This window comes from Saimiri boliviensis, chromosome 1, assembly GCF_048565385.1.
Source record: "Saimiri boliviensis isolate mSaiBol1 chromosome 1, mSaiBol1.pri, whole genome shotgun sequence".
Lineage (NCBI taxonomy): Eukaryota > Metazoa > Chordata > Mammalia > Primates > Cebidae > Saimiri > Saimiri boliviensis.
The window spans coordinates 224,766,223-224,775,619 of record NC_133449.1 but is presented as its reverse complement, the minus strand read 5'-3'; the positions used below and the strand labels follow the sequence as shown (position 1 = coordinate 224,775,619).

At 33.4% G+C, this 9,397-nt stretch overlaps 1 long non-coding RNA gene across 1 annotated transcript; it reads right to left on the bottom strand.

Annotated features, from left to right (window-relative positions):
- Window positions 1–205: 205 nt before the first annotated feature.
- Window positions 206–7,319, bottom strand: LOC141583467 (uncharacterized). The gene is made up of 3 exons (XR_012516081.1): window positions 7,197–7,319; window positions 6,921–7,015; window positions 206–549 (listed from the first exon to the last, which is right to left on the bottom strand). It is a non-coding gene; the product is annotated as an uncharacterized LOC141583467 (long non-coding RNA).
- Between the last annotated feature and the right edge of the window lie 2,078 nt (window positions 7,320–9,397).

Sequence of the window (9,397 nt, the reverse complement as noted above, 5' to 3'; positions counted from 1 at the left end):
TTCAGTGAGTCATCAAATCCTATTCTCACTACTTTTCACTACTAATATTTTCTTTTTTCAACCCAAGATATGAGGCTGGTATAACTGTATTCTGGAAAAACAGATAAGAATGTCAGTTGAGCTACTTGCCTTCATTGTCTAAATTTGCTAGTTTATTCAAGATGAATCATTCTCACATACAATTTTTCACAATATGCTCCTTTATTCCTACAAGGAAAAGTCCAAACCTTTTAGTTTGCTGTGCAAGACTCTCCATAACCTACATCCAAACCACTTTTACAAATGTGTGTCCACTAATCTCTAAACAAATCATTTTAGCATGGCATAAACCAGCCCTCCCACATCAACCTTTTTGAGATTCTAGCCTTGATAGTTTCCTAGTCCCAATTAGCTTTATGCTGTAGTCATGTTGACATGATCTTGGTTTCTTGAAATTTTCTCTTGTCTATCTTAGTGTGTGCTTCTTTGCATGTGTCTCTTCTCAGACTTGTAAACTCATTGGGACAGGATATATGTGTCATTCACATTTGTATTTTCCCAGCTTGACCCCTAGAAACAAAAAAGTTATTAAACATACTGATCAAATGAAATATTGTTTATAACTCCTTTAAAATCTTGCATTCCGTGGGATATCCTTTATATTCTTAAAAACGATGTTTAATAAAAATACATTTAAAATCTGATTCTTTCCAGTTATTTTTGGGAAAAATAGTCTCTGTTTGTACCTGTGGAAACACAGAGAGATAATTGCTTTGGTGACTTCCTGTAACCTAAAGCAACAAGATAGTGACATAGCTGAGAATAGAGTTTAGTTCTTTGACTTCCAATTCATGTTTCCTACAAAGCATAACTTACCAAGGAAAGAAATTCCATATGAATTAAACATCTTTTTTTTGAATTGAAATAAGTTTCTTTTCAACATCAACAGCTTTACCACAGGGTATTCCGTGAACTGAAAAGAAAGGCTTTGTGCTGAAGCTACGTCTCACTAACACTTCAGCTGACATATTAACTTCTTGTTGAAGAGCTATTTAATTTGAATAGAATCTGAGCAGTTACAGTGGTAGGAAGATTTTATTTAACCCTCATTTTTCTCTTGATGAAAGCTCCACTACCTTTAAGATCTAAAAAGGTAAGATAACCACCATTAAAAAAAAATTACAGTTATCTGAAAGATACATTCACAGGCAGGTAACAAATATATTGCATTAGGCTTTAAACATTACCAGGCCACAGAAGAGATGAAGAGATAAAATCAGAGAATTGATGGGCTGTATATGTTGAAAATAATATTGACTACTAAATAAATGTATAATGAATTTAAAATATATAAATACTTTTCTCTTAAAGCTTATCTTGGAAAGAGCTTAAATTTCAATAAAGAATATAAGATTGAAAGAAAATGGTCAAGACTTCAGCTACAATTCAATGACTATGATAATATTCTTGCTCATAAATATGTTTAAAGTTGCAGCACTTTTTAAAACAGGAAAATCATGTATAAAGCCATGTTTATTGAGTTTAAAATGACTCTAGTAACGTACCATTTGACCACTGTGAGGGCTGAGGGTCTTTGCTTTCATACCCGAAAGGATCCACACAGTTTTTAAGGGTTGTGCTTCAGTGCACAGAAGAGCGTGCTCTCATGTGTAAGTAAATAAACTGGCATCACATTCTTGGAACATATTTTCTTTATCCATCCTGGGGTAACCACATTTTGAATTGCTCTAAGTGAGTTATGATAATATCCTAAGCTCCACTTTGGCATGTCAACAGATGACTAAGGGAAGATCTGGTTAAATTGTGAAGTTTAGGCTGAGTTATTGACATTGTCTGTTAACATGGATAAACATTTTTAAATTGCTATACTCATTTGAAACCTACAATTTATTCATAACAATGTATAGAGCATCTGTATTCTAGTCATTGTCCTAGAGTCCAGAGAGCTATAGATAAGATGCAGTGGGAAAGAAAACACATATCTAAGTCATTATTAAGTAACGGAAATGATGAATAGACATAAGTAACTTGAATCTTATGCACAAACAAAAAAACTATATAGGAATTTTCATGGTGAAGAATGTGAGGAAAGGCATTTCTTTCATAGGAATACTCACCTGTTGTCAATCATGTCTGTGATTTATACCAATGCTTTGGTAAGATTCAAAACTTTCAAATACAATATTGCTATTGGAGAAATGAACCATTTTATGAGTAACACTTTTTGAACTAGGTAATACTATAGCATTTTCTAAGAAAATGCTAACAAACATTATAAACCAAACAAAATAAACAAGTCAGCTAACAAAAAATATTTCTTCATAATTTAATCACCTCTCTTTCATCTCTAAGTAGCAATAACTTAATGTCTTACTTGACCATGGAAAAAGGAAAGAGCTGTGTTCTAGCAACTGATCCTGGAACTATACACAGTTTATGCATATTTTTGTTAAAATAAATTTTAAAGTGCTAGAAATATTTTATCACATAATAAAAGATCTGAAAGATCTGATGACAAAATTTCCAATAACACTAAAATGAATAAGATACCTCTACATTTCACACATTTCTATGCTTTTGAACACTGAACATTTCTTTATATATATTTACAACACCTTCCTCTATAGGATTATACTTGCAATACAAATGTTAGGAAGCCATTTATACCATGATTTGTTATACATATGATGCCAGTGATTTATCTTCATTATGATATAGTTTATTTTAACTAAATGGAATTATCTATAAGGCTGATAAAAAGATAGCCCATAGGAACAAAGGCCTTTTTAACTTCCCCGTTATGACTTTTAAATCTTCCTAAATCATTACTGCTACAGTGCATTAAATGATACCCAAGTGGCCTTGAAGAGTTGATGTGCTTCCCTAAGCACATGAAAGAGTATTAGATTATGACACTGGGGAAAATCTGGTATTTTATGTTTAGTCAACTAGAACAAAGGGTATCCTACATATTTGTTTCTTATTTCGCTAACTATTCCTAGAATAATACTTAGCTCTCAAAGGAATGACTGCAATTCAATGGAAATCATTACGTTATTAATCTAAGACAACTTCAATACCCAATAGGTAATTAGAGGCAAGGTCAATCTACATATGCCTTTAAGACAGTTCAGTGAAAGGCAAGACTGGTTTCTGCTAACTTCTTGGTGTTCTCCAGGTGAGCAGCAGGTTGATGTTTGAAATTTGGTCTAGAGACAGTTATGATTATTTCCAGTATTCTTTTCCAAGCAGGTCACAATTACTTTTTTGGTCAGGCTTTTTTTGTTGCAATTGTCCTCAACATTAATTTCAGAACAAGTTTTTACATGTTACTCCGTAAATGTTGGAGAGCAATTGAACTAAGACATTTTCCACAGGAAATGAGAAATGATCATTTTAATACTACCATGAGAAGAAATAACTATTTAAGGGCATCCAGGGGCAAGCCCAGCAGCCCTATAAACCCACCACAAGAGTCAAGTTCATTTGAATGACTATCTTATGGGAAAATCTAGCAGAATCACTTTGAAGCATTTTTAACATAAGAAATAACATGTACTTGTTAATTTCCTAGTCACTACAGGGCCATATTAAAAAGATTTGCTATAGTTGAGGGATTGTTCAAGGTTATGATATCACCAGTCAGACATCAAAGCGTGAGGTGCACAAGACTCAGAAAAGAAATTCAGAAACTTTCAGTTTTACATTCAATAATGGGTCCCTGGGAGTACCTGAGTGTCCTTGACACTGTGCTATGGTTCGTTCCTGCTGCTCTAGCCATTTTGCTGAATACTGTTTTCATATCTTTATGGGCATGCAGTCATAAACAATACCAAGAAATTGTAAAATAAGTGTGTGAACTTATTTGGTCTTGTTTACAGTACAAATTCAGAAAATGTGAAACTCTTATGATTGAATGAATACTTACTGCTTTTTATGTTTTGAAATAATTGAATGTGTGTGTTTTTTTTTTTTTAAAATAGAGTGAAATAAATTTGGAGCAAAAACATTTTTTAGTCTATGATGAATGTTTAATTTTACTAGAAACTAAGTCATTAAGTTTGAAGTATAGGGAGTGGTGGAATTCCAGTTTGTTATTTCTTCACAGCGATATATATATCTTCATCTTAATAAGAAAATCAATACAATTGAGTCTTGAAATTTTAACAAATTTAAAGCCAAAAATATATTATGATTCATAATGTAGGGTTTCATACATAAATCTGTAGTAACTGCTTAGTATATACAAATATGCAGAAAAAGAACAATTTTCTTGTGATAGAATTATACCATGTTATGACTCATTAGTGGTAGACAGCATAAAATATACAAATATTACAAAATATTTATATTCTTGGTAGATAGCATAAAATATAAAAACATATACCTTATGGTGTCTACCAATAATGAAGCAGGGTGTTTCATGTATATACAAATTGAAACAAGTGACTTAAATAGGATTGTTAATGCCTTAAAAGACAATGCCATTTGATTAACTTTGTGTCCCTGTGTTTGCCACATAGCAAGAGCTCTATAAATGCCTACCAAGTTAATGGATGAATTTCTAACAAGTGGCCTGAGGAATTTACAATTCATAAATGTATTACACATTATCTCATTAGATGTACAAACTGTGCTGGCATAATAATGCTTCATCATTTATTTGATGTAAAATCAGAATTTTGAAAGCTCTTTTGATTAATAAATTTGGTCATATTTTTAATTTACAATTTATATAACAAATAATTTTATAAGGTATAATGACATGCATATCCCTGAATCATACAGCTCACCAGAGGTTTTGACAAGCATGCTATATTCCCACATAAACATAAGTAGGTCTTGTTTTGTTTATGACTCATTTTCCCTAAGATGGGCATTATTTCCTGCTAACAAAAATAATTCCTCTGTAGGCTATGTACTTACCAGGGAATGCAAAAATGAAAAAAATTATACTCTTAGATGGTTTCAGGGTTTCTAAACTAACATCCCTGATATGAGAAATTCTTAATAGAAACACAAGGTAAAATGAATTTAAAAGCATGCATGATATAAACTGAAACGTTATCATTCTTGACTTGTATTTATTTCTAGTTTAGTAAAAGAGTACATTACATCTATTATTTTGACAATTTAATTAATATTAAATTCCCCATGGGATTTTGTTTTTCATAAAATACAGTCATTGTAATTCTAACATACCTAAATGCAGCCAGTCAAGGTGAGGATGACAGATTGCACAATTTTTAACGTAAGTGTAAATAACATTAATATGAAATTTAGAAAGAAAGCTAAGAAAGCATCAACCTTAAACTTTCTCTATGTCAACATCCGAATAGCCTTCATGACCTCAGTTTCATTTCTTGCCAAGGAAGTCTTAGAAAAGAGACTTCTAGTGTATTTTTATAGTTTAATTTTTTTCACGTATAATGCATTTATTATTATAATCATTATCATTTATTTCCAATATTCTCATTATTAGTTTTGACTAATAGCTTTAAGAACTTAAAGTCCTGAGGATATTTTCCGTCAAAAAACATAGCTTTATTATTCCTCCTCTGGCCTGATGGTTGTCTCATCTTCTAGAAAAAAATCCAGTGACTATAGACGATAATTTTTTTTGATTATATTCATATTTTGACTGGGTTATAATACAGAAAAAAAGGTACAGTTAATGAAAAGAATATGAGAATGTATTTCTCACTACAGCACAATATTTGTATCACATATTACACTGTTTCTCTACAAATTTAAAAATTACTTTCTTATATTTTAACCTAGCATCTTCGTCAACATGATCTAACTTATAATTACATTGCAAAGGTTTGAAAACTAACAAAAGGCAAGTAAGTTACTCCAGGTGATTTAACGAGGTAGTTGCAAAGCCCTGACTGTTATAAGAAACCTAAGATGGTCTGATACCTACTGAGAAAATGCTTTATCACTTATTTCATCATTATTTCAGGGTTTTTTCTAAAATATTTTCAGCAAATTAAATTTTAAATGCTTTCCGTTAACATTAAATCTAGCTAGATCATGTTTTTCTAGACACAATTGACAGATGTACCTCACATTTAAATAAAGAACAATGTATGTTTCCATATCTAATAATTTTATTTGTTAACCTCACACTTTTTTACATTGGCATATAATCACAATCACTATTTTATTTTAAATCAGCACTTTAGGATGCTCTAAAGAATTGTTGTTTCAAGATATTTTAATATTAGAAGGCTTCAAGCGTCTGTGCTTCAAGATTTTATTTTGGGAAATTTCACTTTGACACATTTATGTCTTAATAACATAACCAGCAATCTCTAATTTTCTATAGTGATGTCAGGATACATCCCACTCCCCGTAAGAGTTGGTATCTTGTGTTATGTTCTACATATTAAAAACCTATCAGGTTACCCCAAAAAATATTAAGTTAGAACATTAAGGGTGGCCAAATCATTACTTGTAATTTTTTCCCCTAAAAATTGTGTTTTTAAAATACTTTGCATACCCTTGAAACAACATGTAATGACAGGTGTGCTAAAGTTTCAATAGTGAGAGATCCAGTGGTCCTCAAACATTTCAGCAGCAGTTTTTACTAAAAAACATTAATAAAAATGAGGTAGAGGTGAAATGTAGTTTTAATAGCATTCTCTTTTATGTCATGTATGTGTGCATGTTTGAGTAAAAGCCCCGCCAATTGCTAACTGCAAGACTTAGTAATTCATTTCCCCAGACTAGAGACTCTTCATTTGAAAAATGGTGCAAATGATAGGTTACCTCATGGAGTAGCTGTGAAGATTAAGTATGACAATGCTTGTGCAGTCTGAAGCAGCTTGTACCACTAAGAAAACAATAGCAATATTTACAAATGAATCAGATGAGAAGCGCTGGTGAAGTACAGGTTAGAAGAACTCAAGTCTCACCTTCTTAATTTTACCCTTCCAGGCATTGTTAATGGTTCAGAAGGTGAATTTCAAACACTTTCTCCTCTTCATTCCCCCAATAAACTGAGGTTTATCTATAATGCAGAGAAAAATAGTTTAGATAAATGATACATTTTCCTTATTACATCCTCGATTCTTCCCTACTGTTTTATTAAGATAAGGAATCAGACTTATTTCCCTGATTACAAGGACCCACACATAAAAACAGTTTTAGGGTTAAAGTACAATGAAGAGCTAGCACTCAGAATGACTTACCTCTCACACAATGGCTGATATTGGTAGGGGTAATAAATGCCAAAAGAGGTGACATTAGTTATTCATTGAACTTCATGGAGCTCAGAAAGTCCAGGATTGTCTGCCATTTTGCAATCTTAGAGGCTAACCCTATGAGAATGGGAAACAATAACAACAAACGAAAACAAACTAAGACAATTCCACTGATTTGGGACCACTAGTAAGCCCTTGTTCTTTATCGACTGAAATATTCCTCCCCATTATCTCATAACACTGACAATCAGATTGAGTTCCAGGGTTAAGAGGTCCACATATTAAAACATAGGATAGGTTTTATGGTCCGACCAGGGCACTGTGATAGGTTAACACAAAAATATTTTACCCAGCACACTGTATAAAAATTATAGATCAACAATTTTAGATGTAGGTAAGCTCTTCTGAATTCAGCTTGACATTCTTCATGCATCTGCGGTCTACAGGTCAGCTAGGAGGTTCTCTAGGGTGACAAGAGCAGCTGAGTCATGTGTTTTTCATCTCCTAGCAAGCTAACGGAACTTGATTACATACTTCCAAAGGCAATATATGGTGCACCCATCCCAGGATCTTTCAAAATGTCATCCAGTCATGGCACCAGGCTCAAAGTCATGAAATTGAGAATCTGTATCAATCCTAGATGCAGCTCTTTGGATATACTCTCTTTGCTCCAGAGACCTGTGAAAAACCTAGGAAAGAAAAGTTACCTTTCTTGTGTACCCCAACAGATAACTGTGAGATAGAACCAGAAAAACTACAAAATCACTCTCATTTTGAGGAGAAAACAGAAGGAACATTGCAGTCACTGCTTTATGACAACTCTGAAATCCAGTAAGGCAAATGTCACTAGGCCTACTTATTCTAGGAACAGAGAATTTTCTTGATCAGGGCTTGGTTCTGCTCCCTAGAAATCAGTCCATGATTCATTGCGCTTCTTGCCTTTCATCTCCATCCGTTTGGATGTCCTTTTATTTCCACTCTTTTGGCCACTTCTGAAAATGTTATTGAAAAATATACCTCTGAGGATGTTTCTTCCCATTCCTGTTGAAAGAAACATAAGGACCCGCAGACCTTTTTAAAAATTTTGAAGTACCCCTTTTATCCTTGCAAGCAGTGCCCTTGTTAGTCTAATTCACTTTAAAATTTTGTAGCTTTCAATAAATTTGATTATATCAGTTCCATTCATCAAAGGTCATACCCACTGACCTCTATCCTTTGCTTGGGTATGCCAGGCTGCTGTGGGGCTGTGGGGTACCCTTATGATTTTTAGAAACCCTTTTGTCTAGTTGAGGGGGTCTAATACATACTATCTGAATTTTCTCAGATGTTTTAAGAAGGCGTCTTACAGTTATATCCTTGATTTTGACATTGCTTCAGATTATGTTTAAGAATATTTTATATGTCATGGAAACTAGATATTAAAATCGGTTTTATTTTCCATCATAGGTTTAGGCAAGTTACATGCCTCCACTTCTTGGGTTTGGTGAGTGGCTATCTGGCATAAGGGGTGGGGAACAACTGGCCACATACATCTAATGCTCTAGGAGGCCAGCTCTTGTCTTATTCATATGGCGTGCTGTAATTCTGAAAATGGACAGAAAGGAGGAAGGCCTGAGATCTGGTGTATGGTTACTTCCATTGCAATCTATTGGCCAGCTCAGATTCAAGCATTAGGAAAATAGACTGCTTCTATGGGAGAGTAAAGAGTGGTAGGCATTTTTGCAGTATGCCACAGTACTATTAATAATAACATGAACTATTGGCTGACCTTATGCAGCATCAGACAATCTGGAATTGATTGCTGTCTTTTGTGTTCTCTGTGAGCACCCCACATGATGTGAGAAATAGAAATGAACAGTGATTGGAGACCAAGGAATGTTTTCTGCTCCTACCATCTGTTAAGATTTCTCCCTGATAGCTTATTTAGTCTAAGAACAAGGATCACTGGGACAAAAAACATGGACAGACTTTATGTACCAACCTGGGCATTAGAAATGGCAAATGCAAAATATCATACATATTGAAACAGTTAGACCCTCACAAGACACAAATTACTGTGACTTCTAAATTACTAGAGTCAAAAAGAAGTTCTCCAAGAAGAAAAATAAACAGATCTCCAACAAAAAGATCATAATCAGAATGATTGAATTTTTCAACAGTCACAGTGGAAGCAAGAAGATAAAGGATCA